The sequence below is a fragment of the Lissotriton vulgaris genome, chromosome 2_1 (assembly GCF_964263255.1).
Source record: "Lissotriton vulgaris chromosome 2_1, aLisVul1.2, whole genome shotgun sequence".
Lineage (NCBI taxonomy): Eukaryota > Metazoa > Chordata > Amphibia > Caudata > Salamandridae > Lissotriton > Lissotriton vulgaris.
In genome coordinates this window covers 2036244660-2036259870 of record NC_141687.1, presented here as the reverse complement: position 1 = coordinate 2036259870, position 15211 = coordinate 2036244660, and the positions used below count along the sequence as shown (strand labels likewise).

Sequence of the window (15211 nt, the reverse complement as noted above, 5' to 3'; positions counted from 1 at the left end):
AGGAAAGACTAAAGCCATATATTCAATGTAAGCTCTTGGAAAACCTTTAGGGAGATTTGAATACAAAAGACCTATTTCACAACTATTGTACAAAGGAGTAGTAAATATACTTAGATAGATGTTTTCCGTGTGCTGCATGCTTGTCCAACTTTCAGTGGAATCACAAAGAATCCTAAGAACACTTGTCGGAAACCACAATACCTGTAAAATAAGTTTTTAGTTTCACCGGTTGATTGATGTGAAACTGGGTCGGAACTTTGGGAATAAACTTAGGATGAGTTCTAAGTGTCACACATAGATGAGGCCCTCATAGACGAGCAGTCATAGACAAGGCCGTCGTCGACGCTCTCGTCGTCGACGCTCTCATCGTCGACGAGCCATCGTAGACGAGCCATCATAGACGAGCCATCGTAGACGAGCCATCGTAGACGAGGCCATCGTAGACGAGGCCATCGTAGACGAGGCCATCGTAGACGAGGCCATCATAGACGAGGCCATCATAGATGAGGCCATCATAGATGAGGCCATCATAGATGAGGCCATCGTCGACGCCATAGACGAGGCCGTCGTAGACGAGGCCGTCGTCGACGAGCCTTCGTAGACGAGCCTTCGTAGACGAGCCGTCGTAGACCAGCCGTCGTAGACGAGGCCATCGTAGACGAGGCCATCGTAGACGAGGCCATCGTAGACGAGGCCATCATAGATGAGGCCATCATAGATGAGGCCATCGTCGACGCCATAGACTAGGCCGTCGTAGACGAGGCCGTCGTAGACGAGGCCGTCGTAGACGAGCCGTCGTAGAAGAGGCCGTCGTAGACGAGGCCGTCGTAGACGAGCCATCGTAGACGAGCTGTCGTAGACGAGCCATCGTAGACGAGCCATCGTAGACGAGCCGTCGTAGACGAGCCATCGTAGACGAGCCATCGTAGACGAGCCATTGTAGATGAGCCGTCATAGACAAGACCATCGTAGACGAGGCCATCGTAGACGAGGTTGGCTTCTTAGTCTTTACCTCAGACGGTATAGAAGACGCCCTTCTGAAGGGTCCTATGACCAGAGGAGGTGATTTTGACGGCTCAGAAGTCGTCTTTTTTACATGATTTTTCTCCAAAAGCCAGTCCTTTACTCTCCTTTTCCACAGAGTGAGGAGATTTTGAAGGACTGTGCCCAGAAGACCCATGAGTGGTCTTTTTGAGGGCCTTCTCAGGACGTATCCCTGAGGAATGAGTCTGAGGAGATTCTCTTCTCTTTTGAGGTCTCCTAGACGTTGAGGACAACGCCTCATCTCGGTCACTGGAGAAAATAAAAAACCTCCTTTCTGGTCTTAGTGTCTCAAAAACTTACTTGAGAAAGTGCGACAGACTTTCAGTCCTTGGCCTGCAGTATAGACAGTAAATGCAGTCGGTGTGAGGATCAGAGCAGAGCAACCTCTTCCTTACCAGACCTTCTTTAAAGAATGTATTTGAAGATAATCCATAGTAGAAAAGAATCCTTGACAACAAAGTCATTTAATGAAGTGAAAAAACACAGAATCTGAGCAGATCTCAGAGGAGACTCCCTTAGCACAACGTGCGGTAGAAAATCTGAGGGACTGAGGCTCCTCCCAGGAAGGTTCTAGAGGGAGGTCGGAGCTGATTGGCTGACTGTGAGAGTTTGGTCCTTTTTACATAAGGACAAAGAAAGGCTACTAAGGGGAGGCCCTTAGGCCTATTTTCTCTATGTATGTCTATAGGACATTACTTTTTTATTTACCGGAGGCTCCCGTCTCGACGACGGGGAATGATTCAGGCATGTGAATCTATGAAAGACACCCAAATACTGGATAAATATACTTAGATAGATGTTTTCGGTGTGCTGCATGCTTGTCCAACTTTCAGTGGAATCACAAAGAATCCTAAGAACACTTGTCGGAAACCACAATACCTGTAGATTTTCAGGAGTATACTCACTGATTAAAAAGAATTCATGCAAACGTTCCACTCGGCGGAAACCTGAATTTGTAAGAAAAATAAGCAAAAATCTGCATTTACACCTGTGACATGTTTTTTTCACAGAGAAAACTATTACCCCTATTTTCCCATGAAATTTGGGATTATTCCCTTCTCTTTCTTTTACTTTGGAAACTAACTTACTCCTTCCTTTCCCACTGGTACATTTATCACTGTTTAAAGTGATAAACTACCTGCACAATGTTTATAAAAATACTTGTGAAAACCTACAAACTTACAAGCTTGTTTGTCTTCATTGTGTTATACAGGACTACCCTTTACCCTATCATTGCCCTTCTTCCGTGCCTTACCCTAAGTTTACTGCCGGTTTACAGTGCTGTAAGAGGTTCCACACTGGTAGCTTGGTCACTTTCAAAAGCGACCTTTATGGTGCAAAAGGTCCACAACATCTGACTCGGAAAATCATGATGTGGGATTTACTATCGTAATCACATTTTCTGTCAGACTCGAACTCAGAGAAGGGATAAAGGGATTATCATATGAAGCAGTGGAAGACAAGGAACTGTTATGGGAACGAAGAGGGAAGGGGAGTGACAGGAAAGTCTGAGATCTTAAGTGGTGTGAGAGGTTTTAGGCCTAATTCACAAAAAGCATTTTGGAGGATGTAAAGTATTCTCAAGTAGTACTACTTCACATACTCCAAAACGGCATTCACAAACCTAAAGCTGGAGGTCCTCACTTCAGCCGATCCATGTTTCCTTTACAGTGGTCTATATAGCCTGGTGGTGGAACTCTAAGGGCACACAAGTAAAGGATTTAGGAAAAAATGTGGAAGTCCACTTTTGTGTGAGTGTCACTATTAGAACTGTAGCAGAATTAGAAGTGTACTTTGTGAATTACAGTTGTTTTACTCTTTAGTAAATGTGTATGTTGTGCTAGCGTGTCCCTCTCTAACTCCCACTTAATTGAACTATGTTAGTTTTTTAGTCTAAAAAACGCACGTATAAATAATGCAAAACATTAATACATTTATTTAATGTAATAATCCACTTAAATGACATGTTTAACTTCATTTAAAAAGCCTAAACATTATTACCATTGGATAAAACATTTTAACCAGTTTGGTACACATTAAATCAAAGTAAGAATGTTACTGAACATGGAAGATTGCCTTTTTAAGTATTGTTCAAAAACATTATCTAAAACATTGATAAGTACATTCACATTAATTTCAATTCAATAGATAATTAATTTTAGGAGGTTCTAGATTTCTTTAGGTAGTCCTAGTTCAGTATTATTCTTTTAAAATTATTCTACATTAAATTAATTGCAATTATTTTATTTCTATAAAACTATTTCAAATTTTTATCTCATTTTAAATTGTATTTATTTTATTTGTTTACAAATAATAAACTGAATTAAATTTCCCTGATATTTTTCAGTGGCGACTGCTGCCAATACACCAGATAGCGGCCCTCCCCGCAGGACTCCCTCTGAACACGCTCACATTTCAGCGCGGGGACACGCCGTTGTGCGTCACCATTGCGCTCTACAAGACCCATTATTATTATTATTATTAATAACACTTGGTGGGGCATCGTGGGGGAATTATAAAACAAAAAGGACTTACCTGCCGGTGCGCCTCTGTTACCGTGCGGCCTTGGTCCTTCTCTGTTCCCCTCCCCTCCCAGTCCAGGCGCTGCTCTTATGCTATTATCCAGCATGAGAAAAGTGCCAGGATTTGTCTGTGCTGACTGAAATGCCGCTCAGTTAGGGCCTGGGAGCCTGTGCTGGTTCTCCACCCAACTGTGCAACACAGCTCGACTGGAGAGATCTTAACGCATGTCGGTTTGGCCACCCTAAGACGGCTGGCCAAACAGACATGTGCGCTATCAGTGGCCACGACTCTGGCTCCCTGGCTGCTGCTAATGCTTTGATGCAGAGGATGGCCACACCCTGCGGACTGGCTGAGTAAGTGAAAAATACAATGATAATCATGATTTTATTTTTCATCTGCTGCCATTTAGCAGTGGGGCGATGCTCCTTGACCATAATGGAGGAGCCGCCCCTGATATTTTCTATAAGGAGATCTTTTTCCAAGTCATGGCAATCTCCACAAACAAATGGAAAATAAATAATTTGGTCATATGGTCCCCATCCACTCATATTGGCCCTCATTATGATGCAAATCTACTGCTGCGGTCAGAGGCAGCAGTCGGAGGGACCAACCCACGGCTTCTGACGGGCTCATGGAGCTCTTCGGTCAGTTGTAAACTCCTCTTAACCCCTCAAGGATGGCGTTTTCGCCGTCAGGATTATGACTCGGTTTCCGATAGCCTTTCCATGTCGACCTTTCTGACATGCAAAGGCTGTCGGAAAGCAGCATGGGGGCCCGTAGCAGGCCCCCTTTCGCATCTTGCCCTCCGCACCTGGGCCTGGGGCATGGTGCCCCCCTGAAAATCCCTGCATCATGAGGTGCCTGCCACACGGTGCAGGGATTTTCTCAAATTCCCATTTCTCAATAGGAGCTTGTGCTGCGGGTGTTTTCCGCCGGCTGCACAAGCTCCCATTGAGAAATGGGAGTTTGGATCGTAATTTGGTGTGCGGAACCGCCAGCCTTAGCCGGGCAGTCCCTACACCAAAACGGTGTAGATTGGATGCAACACAGCCTACATCGTAACCAGGCCCTTAGTGTAAATCTCCCCTCTGATATGGTAAATAGCAAAAAGAGGTAGGGGTATAGCTACACATGAGTAGATCTACACAAGCAAACATACCTTTGCGAATAATTCATTATTTCGTTTCATAATTCAAATATATTACAGGTAAAATAAAAAAAAAATTCAATTCTGAAAATAATGATCCAGATTAAGATTCACAAATGATATTCACCGCTGTGTAGAATGCAAACAATATGCTGGCATTGCCTTAAATGCTAATGGCTCCATTACCAAAAGCTGTGCATGACAAGGAACTATAATAATCAGGACCTGCAACAGGTACACAAGCAAACCCTCATATCTGTCACAGTTCCCTGCTGGGTAGAGGATTACCCACTTTCTGGTGCCCAATTTCTACTCTGTGCACCCGTGCTGCTAGTCTAACAAAAATGTGAAGTAGATCCTTGCACTTGGAGATAGTCTGAGGGTATCTTCAAGGCTGGGAGCACTCTTCGTCTGCATAGATCCCCATGGGGTTCCCTGTAGCCACTTTAGAGGGTCTATGTACAGTGGTATGAAAGGAAGGGGTCCAAGACCAAAACAAATGATGCAAACTTAAATTACAATTAGTATACAATAAACTCAGAGAGCAAAGCTATTGGATGCAAATGAATTTAATTCGGATTTGCATGTACATCTTAATCAATGGTTATAACTCATAATACATCATATTGTAAACATCACAGGTTTAAATGTTCGTGCCCACATACACAACAGGAAGGGGGAGGGGGGTGAGTGAGGAAAGTGTCAAAAGGGTAAGGGTAATCTGTGTCATTCAGTGACAAATCATCATTCTAAATTTACAAGACTGCATACATGTGGTCCTTTAGATAGAAGGCCACACAGGAGGCTCAAAAGAGTCCTAGAGTGTTACTGATAAACAAAGGCCTAACTCCGCTGGAGCTGTAAATGTCTTGCTTGGGATCGGAGTAGGTCAAGGATTACGTGGTCTACGTTTCGACCCGGAATAGCCGTAGGATATTGTTCCTTACAAGTCGGGTCTTCGTCAGGATCACCACTTGTACTTTTTGAAATAAAGCTGGTCGGACTGGAGGAATTCAATATTGGGTTCATAAAAACTTTTTGGATATTGTCACCACTAATACTCTTATTGAACAAGAATGGCAGAGTAGCTTCTTCTCATATAGCACATAAAGTGCGCTTTGATATTTTTACCGTGTGGTTCAGAAAAATTCTAGCAAAAGATTGCCACTTGTACTTTTTTAGAAATCAAGCAGGTCGGGCTGGAGGAGTTCATAAAACTGGTTGAATGCTGTCGTTTAAGCACTAATACTCTTATTAACAAATATGGCAAGGTGGGATCTTCTCATATAGCACAAAAATTGTGCTTGGATATTTGTTACCATACGTTTCAAAATAGATTGTAGCATAGGATTGCCTTTCATTTATGGAATAAATCGCCAGTTATCAAGTTGTAAAGGAAGTGATTTTTAAAGTTCAGCCTCCACACGTAGTCAATTGCTTAGAGGAGGGCACGGTCATATGTGGGTTAGACTGCCTCCTGGGCGTTTTCACCCGTCTCGGTTTTAATCCACGTCCAAAGTGTAGAGAGTAATGCCGCCGACCGCGTGGTGGCCGCTGCATCAGAGCGGAGGAGAGCCAAGCCCCCAGCCCCCATCAGCAGATAAAGAGATAATAAAACAGGGATAAACCTGTTTATTAACATTTTGTTTTAATTCCCTGTCTCCCCTCCCCCTAGTACTCTGACGAATCCTGGGGGCAGGTCCAGGGGCTGGCACTGCTGGTGGGGGAATGCTGGGCACTCCCTTCACTGCGCATGAGGGTTTGGATTGCCGTCTAAGGCTGGCCGAACCCTAATGCTCTGTGAAGCTCTCTCCAGCTTGAGAGAGCAGGCACAGACTCCCAGTCTCCTTGGGAGCGCGAGTTGCCAGCACTCAGGACAATCCCGGCGCTGTTTTAATGCAGCGTCATGATTGGCGGCAGTGCAGTCTGGGATTCCGTGCCCAGAAGAAGAAGGCTGGAGGAGCGCAATGTTGCGACGGGCATCAGCAGCAACGTTTTTAAAATTTTATTTTAATTGTCCCCTGATCACTCCCACCCTCCCCACCACTATGTCAGGGGTCGGGCTGCTACTGCGTATGTAGACAATGATGTTAGAGATTTGTTCAAGGCTGGGGAAAACAAACTGAAGTGGGGCCCTTTGTAGTGCTGTACTGAAAGTGGGCAGTCAATACCACAAAAATGCCACCATTTTCAACAGGTAGTGAAAGTGGAAATACCGCAGATCGAGCATCTTTCGCCATCTAGTGGCATTAGCTGTGTTAACTGCATTGTCATTACTAAGAGGTTAACTTTGCTTTTAAATCTATATGTAAATGGTTGCCCTATGAACACAAGGCCTTCATAAAGTGTAGGATTTTGGGAATAAGGACCCCATTCTGCCCACCCCTCCACCCCCATTTTAATAGGCCTGTATGTAGCCGAGTCTGTCTGGCTCGGTACTTGGTAGCCAATCCTAAATGTTTCAAGGTGGCTAGCACCTGACTGTCCTGGAGGGGTGCAGTGCATAATTGAAGTAACGTTGCAAGAAAAACCAAGCTCTTCTCCGTTCTGAAAATCTGACCATTTTAGCAGTGGCCATGCACAACTTAGCAGAAAGAGCACTCATGTAACAGCAACTTAATTATTTTTTGTCAAATCTGTTTTTATTGATTTTAGTTTTCACATAGTCATGACAGGCATCTCATATGTAAACTTACGGCTATGCATAAGGCTGCTCGCCAACATTTGGATATGTAGCAACATAAGATTCGCATGTATTCTGACTGTAGTTTAGTTGGAAAGAGGAGTGCTCACGCAGGAGCGAGATTAACTTAGATCCGAAAGTCATGTTGCAATCTCCGAGGTTACATTATAGAAGTAGTGTGTTAACCTCCTGACAGTATGTGTGGTTCAATACTGACCCTTCACCTCAGTCATTTAAACAGATGGTTTACATATAAAACAAAAGAACCAGAACAGTATCAGCATAAACCAGTATGTGTACATTTAACTCCCTCCCCCCTTCCCCGCATCCGCCCCTGGGCCCCCTTATGTGTTTCACGACTATGACTACATTGGCGTGGTTACACTTGTACAGGATTTAGAACAGAAGTAAAGTTTCACTGGAATATCACGTCAGTGCATTAGTAGATGGCATGTCTCCGCTTGGGTGATCATTATCCGTTCCCTCAGAGTGTCTCCTGTGTCCCTCCCCCTCCAGTTGCTGAAGCGCACTGAGTATCTGCTCCCAGGGAGCTGCTGTAGGCTCCTTCCGCAGCCCCAATGTTTCCTCCCTTCGAAAGGCAATCGCCTCTGCCCTGGCCCATGCCTGAAGTGAAGAGCTCCATGCCCTCGTGTGTGGTGGCTCCTATGCCGTCCACCTCTTTGTGAGGAGGCGTTTTGCAACCACTAGCCCCAGATCAAGGAAATGGGACGTCACCTTGTCTTTAGGGGTCTTCCTAAAGTGGTGCTCGGGCCAGTTAAAAGGTATGGTGCGACCTGTGCAACCCTGCAACAGCCCACTGATTGTGCACCAGTATGTACCTAGCCTCGGGCAACTCCATACCTTATGTAAAAATCCCACCCCATGCTCGCTACACCTGGGGCACAGTGCATCATTGCGATGAAAGTACCTGTTGATCAGCTCCGGTGTGAGGTATGCCCCCCCTCTGCCACCAGGGACTCGTAAGGTGTGAGCACACCATCCCAGTACAAATCCCGAGCGTCTGTACATGAGCCTCCCGCCATTCTGCAAGTGTAGGAGCCATAAGCACCCCTTTTCCACTGGGGGATCCTTCCAGAGGTATTGCAGGTGCGTAAGGGACAATAGTTTTGGTGAGCTATAGAGCCCTCCGATAACACTTGTATGCCACAGCTAAGAGGAGCGGCTTTGGCCGCACGACAGCAGCGGCAGGGTGAAAGAGTCTGGTTATGTGTTCCAGTGATTATGGTGGCAGTGTTGTGGCCGTATCCTCTCTACCCCTGTCTGCCAGCCAGCGGGTGACCCATTGCAGCTGGGCGGCAAGGTAATAGTGTTCAAAACAAGGCACAGCCAGGCCTCCCTGATCCTTTGGCAGATATCATTTCGCTAGTGCCAGTCTATGCCTAGTGGTGGCCCAGATAAAGTCCCTTAACATCCTAGTGAGCATGGTAAAGAATGCCGCCGGAATAAATAGGGGCAGATTAATGAAGTAGTACAGGAGACGAGGGATCATGACCATTTTGGCGAGCTCTACCCTGCCCGTGGTCGTCAGCGGAAGGGTGTTCCAGAAGCGCACCTGCAATTTAGGCACCGTAACTGTCCTCCCCAGGTTCCCATCAAACAAGTCAGCTGGCTGACGGTAGCTCTGTATCCCCAGGTAGGGGAAGGTGCCCTCCCTCCACTGGACTCGTGTTCCACCAAGGGAGTACCCTGGGTCGACATTCCCTTCTCCAAAAGCATAAAGGCAGGATTTACCAGCATTCACTCGGAGCCCCGGGATGGTGGCAAAAGTCTGCAGCAGTTGGGCTGGCTGTCCAAGTATGCGTCCTATGTCCTTCACGTACACCATCAGGTTGTCTGCATAGAGTGACACTTGATGGACGGCGTCCCCCAGTGGTATGTCATCCCCCAGAGTCGCACGCAGAGCAGCGGCTAGGGGCTCAATTGCCAATGCGAAAAGTAATGGGCACAAGGGGTACCCCTGCCTGGTGCCTCGACCCACTGGTATGGCATTAGAGATGTATGGGCCTAGCCGTACTCAAACCATGGGGTTTTTGTACAGTAGATGGACCATTTGGAGGAACCCAAAGTCCAACCCGTATCGCAGCAGGACCGCCAACAGGTAGCCCCATTTTAAGCAGTCAAATGCCTTCTCCAGGTCTAGGATGAGACACCCCCCCTTGGCCACTCCCGTGTGGCTTCGTCCGCCACCCTGAAATATCTTTGTAAATTCAGCGACGTGCACCTCGTGGGGACAAATCCATTTTGGTCAGCATGAATTAAGTGGGAAACCACCAGCGCCAACCTTTCCACCAGTACTTTGGCAAGGATCTTGCAATATATGTTAAGCATCACCAGGGGTCTATACGATCCTAACGCCGTGGGGTCTCTGTCTGGTTTCAGCAGAGAGACCAGGTATGCCTCCCGCATCAAAGGAGGTAATGTGCCCTCCTCTATTGCCATGTTATACAACGTGTGGCGTAATGGCGTCAGGGACTCGCTGTATGCTTTGTAGTACTCAGCAGGCAGACCATCCTCCCCAATTTCTTCTAAGGAGAGGCGCTCATTAGGTGCCTCCTTGTGTTCCTCATAATCAGCTAATCTCCTTTCCCCTCCACTCGGTGCATACACGCCAACCTGTTTTCTATTTCTATCGGCGAAGTAACGCCATAGGCTCCGCCCCTAAACTCCGCGTAGCGACTGGCGGAGTTTGCAGTCTCACGGAGCAGCAAGAAGCTCTGCTGCCTCGATCTCGGCGTACCATATAACGGTGAAGGCACCCAGCCGACTTTGTTTTTTGGCGACTTTCGAGTGCACTCTTTCCCGTCCACCTCAGATTTCGCTTGGACTTCACAAGAGATGTAACAGCCATTGGAGTACCGCCGCACACGTCCAGACTTGACCTGGTTTATTGAAAGATTTCTCAGCCATTCCGCCAATTGACAAGTGCGACGCCCACTTTTCCTCATTGATGCAAGGTGGTTAATTGTAACTTAGAATTGCCCAGCTGTTTTTATCACACCAGCACGCTGTTATTTTGTCCTGCTGACGTTTATCTTGACGACGTGTGGTTACTTTAATTCAAGATAGGACGGCCCCCTTTCGTCCCTCCCCTTCTTGTAACGGTCCTGATGAAGACCCCGGCAAAGGACTGAATTTAGCCTACACAAAGGGGTCGAAACGTCGACGCCTCTTCACTCTTGGACGTCCGGCACATCCCTGTTCCACATTAAATAACTTGTGTGACCGTTGAACGTCCTTACTTGAAGTGCTTTTGCAAGATTGGCCTTAATTGATATGGGCCTGTTTGGTTTTTGGAATAATTCCTAATTCCTTTTGAACTTATGTATTGACATACGTTATCTTCAAATCTGTGTATTACTCCTAACCTTTTCACAACTTTTGAGCACTCTTCCCTTTCTCCTTCCCATATTGGGGCCTTTTCATTTTTCCGATTTTTTCATTTTTCATGTAATGTTTGCAATGATGTTTCACGAAATTTCTCATGTTATGTTGTTGAATAAATAACAACATTCTCTTGCTCTTGAACCATCACCTCAGTTTCTTTTGCAATTTTTAAATTGGTATTGTTCGTATTCTTCTTCCACGGGGACCCCCATTACATTTACCTCATAATCCGTGGGCAGTTGGATAGAGTCAAAAAAATTCTCCAGGATATGTCTGGGGCCAATTTCTCTGGCCCTGTATAATTGTGTGTAATGGTTGGTTAGAACACGGTGTATCTCGCGTTGCATATACACAAGATTCCCCTCCGTCGTGCGAATTGCTCCTATCGGGGCACGACTTCACTCCTGTCGCAGCAGCCAGACCTGCAGGCGGCCCGCTCTATCGGCACTAGCGTGGGTTCAGGCCGTGTGTGCCAAGTAATTGTGGCATCGCAGTTGTCCAGAAGTTCCAATTGTTGGGCGCGGAGGTCCACCAGCCGGCACAAATGTCTGCCCCCCCTTCTCCTTCATGCTCATATTGTAATAGCTTGGCTTCTAAGCATGCAAGCGAGGTTGACAGCTTTTTACGTATATTCCATGTGGCTCCCAGGCAATGTCCCCTGATGGCTACTTCGTTGCCGTCCCATTCTACTAGCGCGTTGCTTGCTGTCCCTTCATTAATATCAAAATATGTTAGAATAGCCGTCCCCAGAGATGAGCGAAACTCTAAGTCCTCCAGCACGCACGACTGGAGTCGCCCTGTGGTCACTGGCGGGCGATCTGCTTCCCAACTGATACGGACCCCTAGGGGGTTATGGTCGGAGTGTGTCTGCCCTAAATATTCTGATTGTGCGACAAGCAGGAGCAAATACTGTGAACCCACCAGCCTGTCCAACCGGACATGCTGATCGTTGACTGCTGAGTAATAGGAGTAGATTCTTTCGGTCGGGTGGAGGATGCGCCACAGATTTTTTAGCGCCCAGTTCGAAAGCCAATCCCCGAGCGCCTGCGCATTGGACATCGCCGTGGCGTGCAGAGAGGGGAAAAAGATATGTCCAAGTGAAAATCCAGCACCATGTTGAAGTCCCAGCCAAGCAGCCAAGGGAGAAAAGCATAAGGGGTCAAGACCTGTGACAGCTGTGTTAGGAATGATGGCTGATCTATGTTAGGGGCATATATCGACCCCAGCAGTATCATTTGACCGTTTAATTTCCCAAACACAAAGGTGTACCTGCCCTCTCGGTCCTCTACCACCTCTTCAAAAATTAAAGGAGTGCCCGCCCACACCCAGATCAGTGTATCTTTTGCGTGCACTTAAAATGTAGTGCCATATAGTTCCCCTCTCCAACGCCTGCGAAGCCGGTCAAGCTCCGTCTGGGTAATGTATGTTTCCTGCAAAAGGGCGATACCCACTGAATGCCGCTGGAGGTAGATAAAGATAGAGTAGTGCCTCAAGGGTGTGTGCATGCCGCGTAATATCCAGGTCGCAATGTTAGTACGTGTCATTGCTAAGCTGGTTAGTCAGTTGCAGCATGGAGCGCGGGGGCCACTCCGGTGCGCTGGTGCCATGGTCAGGGGAGAGCGCGTTGGTGTGCTGCAATGAAAAACAATATAACAGTTGGGGCGTATCCCCAAAGGAGTATCCGTCCAAACCTCAGTAAGTGTGAGCTAATCCAGTGTGGTGCCTGGTGAGGTGTGTGCGGTTATCTGCACTATCTCCCCTATTACCTCCTGTGTGTAGGGGAAGTGTATCAACGTGACGTGATCTAGAATAGCGTATAAGTCTGGTGTGGGCCATTGTAGAGTGTCTGTAACTACAAATTAACGCAGTGCTGAGCGTGATGCAACCAGACTCACGCTTGGTGGGCTGACTCCTCGAGTATCGCGTGTGCCTCCTCAGGTCTTGGTGTAATTCCTAGTATGCGGTGTATCTTCACAACATGGGTGGAGAAACATGAAAAACAAACATCTACTTGTGTTATTTGTTCATGTCTAAGGTCAGCACAGCATCCTAATATCACATACTCTGATCAGCAGTCTGTGGGGTCACCACTGGTAGATTTGAGTCCTCAGAAGTTACAGTGGATGGAGATGATGAGCCACTAATTCCTGGAGCACTTCCCATGCAGGCCTCCATACAATCGCCACTGTGCGCAGTCCCAAGGGTTGCTACCGCCTCCAAAACTTCCTGACGTTCCATCCTGATTTTCTCTGGACTAGGTGCAACTGGACCCAGCCTTGCAGACTGGGGTGTCCTTCGTTGCCTTCGTCGCTGGGGTATCCGCTCCATCAGGCTACCAGTGTCCGCACCCGGGGTTCGCGTGCCTGTCCACAGTCCCGACTCCTCCAGCCAGTCCCACACTTCCACTGGGGAGTCGAAGAAGCGGGTCCCCTCTTTTGTGACCACTCTCAGCAGGGCTGGGAACAGCAAGGAGTAAGGCAACTCCAGATACCTAAGTTGATGCTTCACCTCCATGTAGTTGCTTCTGCGCCGCTGCATAATTGCAGTATAGTCTGGGAAGAACATGACATGACTGCACCCCACAGTCAGATCACCTGACTTCCGAGTTTCGCGCAGCAACACGTCCCTGTCCCTGTAGTTGAGGAGTTTAAAGAGGAACGGGTGGGGCCTGGCTCCCGGCCTGGGCTTCTGTGCCGGCACCCTGTGCGCTCTCTCCACTACGAACTGCTGCCACAGCAGCAGGTCTCGTAGCCAGCGCTCAACGTATTGCTCAGGGTGTCTACCTTCCTCCCTCTCCGGAAGGCCCACCACGCGAATGTTGTTGTGGCGAGAGAGCCCTTCTGCATCTTCCACCCTGTATTTGAGCTCATAAACACGATCAATCATGTCTTGTAGTATAGCAGCGTGGCTCTGGGTGACAGGCTGAAGCTATTGGATTGTTTGGCCATGTACCGCAACCTTTTGGGCTAGTTTACGATGATCTGCGTGGAGTAGAGTAAAATCCGATGTGACCTTATCGATCTGTGTTTCCAGGGACTCCTTGGTCTGTTACAGTGTGGTGCCAATCTTTTCCACTGCTGCAAGCACTGAGTCCATCTTGGCCGCAAGAGGCACCGCCTGTGGCTCCATGTTACACTGCCCCCGGAGGCCCCCGCCTTACATGGGCTGCACTCCTCACCTCGGTGCCCATGGACAGAGAGTGGCAGATGGGCCCAAGTCTCCTGTGCACAGCAGGGTCCGGTAATTCGCCGCTCATACATCACGGCCGGGGGTCCACGCCTCTGCAAGATCGGTGTGGGATCAGGCTCTCATGCCGCCTCCAGCGATCTGACGAAGATGCAGCCTCGGGCGTCACTGTGCGGGGTCACTCTGCGCGCCTTCCCATCCTGGTCCTCACAGCTCTCCCGGGCCACGGCTCCGACTTAGCGCCCAGCAATCAGTGGTCGTTGGGCTTTATAGACGCCTCTCCGCCTCGTTGCACCAGTCCTCTGCACTTTGGGCACAGATGGCACCTCAACAATAATATACACAGGATAAGTGGGGGATGTCGGCCGGAGCGCTAATAACTTGCGTCCGCCATGTTAGCTGGCAAGCCACGCCCCCCATGTAACAACAACTTAATGTTCGTACTTGATGAATGGTAGCCCTAATTGTGTAGAATGGTTTAGTACACCAGATTGAATTTTATTGTTTTAATTTTGACATGTGAAATGAAGTAATCATTGAAGTAAATTATTACTTTTCAGCTTTTAGAAGCAATTACAAGTGCCACCAATACAAAACCTGCTTTGTATATTTTTGGAAGACTAGAGACTATTCAGTGATTTTACATTACGGCATATGATTTTTCTTTTATCAAGAGGATTACTCGTGCTTACTTTTTCTTCTGAATAAAATACATCTGATTTGGGTTTGAAAGTCATATTTATAACCACACCTCAGAGTTAGAGTACTAATTTTTTTTATTTAATTCCAATCACTTTATTTGGTTCATTAAAAAACCCCATAAAGGCACAACAACATTGAAAAACATTAATAAGGTAGCCCAAATGCCAAACCAATTTAAATCATAAAAATACTTAACTAATCATATGGCTCAACATCTAATTCAGTGCAGAAAATCTGCGAAGCAAAATAAAACCACACATGGTATAAGATAATTAAAAAAACTCCTGCAAAACCAATCATGACATAAAAAAAATCCGTAATAACTCCGAGAACCCTTAAGACACCCCAACTTTAATTAAAAAAAAAACTTTCCACAAATAGCATAAATAAAAAACCTCCCATAAAAACACCAGATTTCCTTAACACACCATAACGAAAGTTCAAACCGGCCCTCTGATATAAAATACAATAAAGGTCAAGGCAGTGAGAGTGTCTGCCTGCGCCGAAGAGCATGCTTAAAA

The 15211-nt window shown here is 47.0% G+C and overlaps 1 protein-coding gene across 1 annotated transcript in view; it reads left to right on the top strand.

Annotated features, from left to right (window-relative positions):
* The window catches only part of FGF7 (fibroblast growth factor 7), a 285430-nt gene that overhangs the window by 229029 nt on the left and 41190 nt on the right, over positions 1-15211 (top strand). The window lies entirely within an intron of this gene.